The following is a 3,069-nucleotide window of genomic DNA, read 5'->3' on the forward strand; positions in this document are numbered from 1 at the left end:
GCTTCCCCCCATAACTGTCCTTTGACCGTATTGTATGTTTTGAAATGTGGTGATTTAGCTGCACTTCTGTATGCAACCAAATATTTTTATAAGTTATCTTCCAATAGCTAGAAACAGAAAGCCAGTACACCTCTGCAAAAATCACTGGAAAGCTTTTTTGGAAAAACAAATCTGCTAAGTCCCCCACTGACACGTTCAGCCAATCCCTGCCATAGGTCATAGATAATCAGGGGTGTAGTGGGAACGTTGTTCCCTTTACTTTTATTTAGAATGGGCATGCATGCCTACTCTTATTTTGCAACTATGCTCTGATCAGCACCACCATCCAAGGGGCCTAGGAGCTGTACCCAACTTATCAGCTGGCAGATTCTTATAGCCACCCACGTTTATATCCTTAAGTTCAACATCTTTCCTTTTACACTTCCACATTCTTCCTAATCAACAAGGGAAAAGCTGTATGCACAGTCCAGTAACTCACAGGACACGGCAGAATATTTCCCCTTTGTTTGCATTAGACTCCAATCTGATTGGCTGCTGGAGCATATGGTGCAAAAACACAAAGATGTAAAAGATTCACACTTTTATTGAAATTAAGACATGAAGTACAAAGGAACAGATAAAAAACAGCCTTGGTCTTCTTGTAAATAAGAAGAGGCAGATCACAGTGCAAAAAAACACAAACAATAACAATTGCTCCAAACGATTAAAAAAACTGTTCAAAAATTTGACCTCCTCCCCTATATATATATCAAAGTATAAAAGTTGTACTTTCAGAATTCTGGTGTATGTAGAGGCTGTTCCATAAATTGGTAACAGTTGAAGTGAACAAAGGAGCACTGGGGCGATGGGCTGCTAGGTGTGAGTTACAATAGCAGATCCCATAGGAGCCCCATCTTAGGATGCTGATAGCATTAAGGCTTTGTATAGACACGTTTCAGCTTGGTAGTGTGAACAGTACGCAGTTACAAAAAACTGTTTTGGAACATTTTAAGCAAACAGATTTTCTGATCAGGATGTCTTATGCAGATTACAATGGGGTGCTGGTGGTCACCTAATACAACCTGCTAGCAGATTTAGCATGAAAGTTCTCAAAAGTCTGCTAGAGCTCATTTAAAATGACAACCAGCACTTTATACCGATTTGTGTTCTACATTCTCAAGCTATAGTTGAAGTCTGTTAATAAATGTTCAAAAAACTTGGTCAACTGAGATTTGTTAAAGCGTACTGTGCACACTGCTCTTATAGCAGCAGAAACTCACCCCGATGGATGAAGCCAATATTTCCCTATTAGTTCCAGGACAATTATTTGACTCGATTTCTTTATCCTGGGCCTAGCAGGCAGCTTATGTGTTGTGGAATGATTGCTTCGATCAGAGACCTAAAACAGGTACTTTGCTTCCTCTTGGTTGGGGAGGTGACATGTTGCCTGGGACCAGTTTGGTGCTTATAATGAATTAAAAACATGCAATTTGTTCATGAATTAAATATATCAAAAGATGTGATCATGCATGTTTTCCCCATGCTCCAAATGCTGTACATCCACATCCGATTACCAACCTAATGATCCTTTAATAGAAGCTTATCTTACACTATGTACATTGCTAATACAGTTATCAGAGGGCTTGAATGGCCCACCATGTAACAGATGTGACATCAGCTTGCTGCCATCCATTTTGTGATGAAGAAGCCATGTTTCCTATGTAAATATGGTGGTATAGGCTTACCAATACATAGCTCTACACTCATGTTGGACTGTATAGAATGTTTGCAATACATTACTATATACACACATTGTCTTACTTCTAATTTAAAGAAATCCTGGGGAATTGCCTGACATACCACAGATGTAACCATTCCAAAAGTCTATTTTGAGTTGAGTTGGGGAGGGAATTCCTATTTACAGTAAAATGGCTCAGTTTCCTGATATACTCAGGGCGATCATAAACTAGTATAGAAAATTCTAAAAGAGAAGAGTTCTATTTCTCATGATGTAGGTGTTCTCATATAAAGACCCTTGAAGTCTTAAACATGGGCATAAAATTTAACCCTGTCATAACACAAGTGCGGGATACACGAGGGGTTTCTTCTCCAGTATTCCAATGCCTGGAGATGCAAGCGTTAAGATAACAAGGTTTTATTGCATAGCAAATAGTAACTATCCATGTTAAGAAAAATCCCCAAATATTAAACTCCTTTCACACCACTTTTTGCATCTATATAACTCTGGAACCCAATAAATAAAGTCAAAACTTGTTTTACTCTCTATTAGAAAACCAGGTTCTACCACTCTAGGGAAAAAAAGGTTTTAGAATGGAAGAGTTCACACAATAGAAAAAAAAAATGACATAGAAAGCCACCCGACAGATAGTTGGAGGACCAGCCTCATTTGAACCTATTCAGACCAGCAGAAGTGATAATACCAATCATGCATAGCACAGATTTTGGAAGTTGTAACTTATGAAACCATTGCACATACCCATATGCATTCTAATAAAACAGCATCTGCTAATACAATCAAACACTTACAATAAATCATCTAACATGCAACTTGAACTTTTCTGGATAAAAAAAAAAAAAAAAAACATACATAGAATCTCAACTGAAATCACTTACAGGGTACCTTAGCTATGTGTGTACTTTTTAAAGTCAACTTTTGTGCCAGATAATTCAGAGCCTGAAAAGTAATATGAATCTAGCAGATTGGTTATCATAAAAGGGAACAGTTCGGCCATATTGGTTCACAAACTCTGCACTGACATCCTTCCTGTAGGATCTTTCATTTTGAATAGGAAAAGTGTATTTGTATCATCTGCAAAACAGGAGCAGGAAGTCCTTTTTTTTTGTTTTTAAGAACATCAGATATAATGCAAGTTACTGTTTATATAATCGAAGGCTATAAAACCACCAAAGATTGTAAGAATGTGTAAGAACTACAAAACGTGACGGGCTTAAAAATTGGATTGCAGAAGTACAACAAGGGAGTGAAGATCTGTACAGACGTGCAATAATTGTCCCTGGGAATGATCCTTCGGGATTTCAGCAGCAGACTGAATCAGCAATGTACAGACA

Source organism: Pyxicephalus adspersus, chromosome 12, assembly GCF_032062135.1.
Source record: "Pyxicephalus adspersus chromosome 12, UCB_Pads_2.0, whole genome shotgun sequence".
Classification (NCBI taxonomy): Eukaryota; Metazoa; Chordata; class Amphibia; order Anura; family Pyxicephalidae; genus Pyxicephalus; species Pyxicephalus adspersus.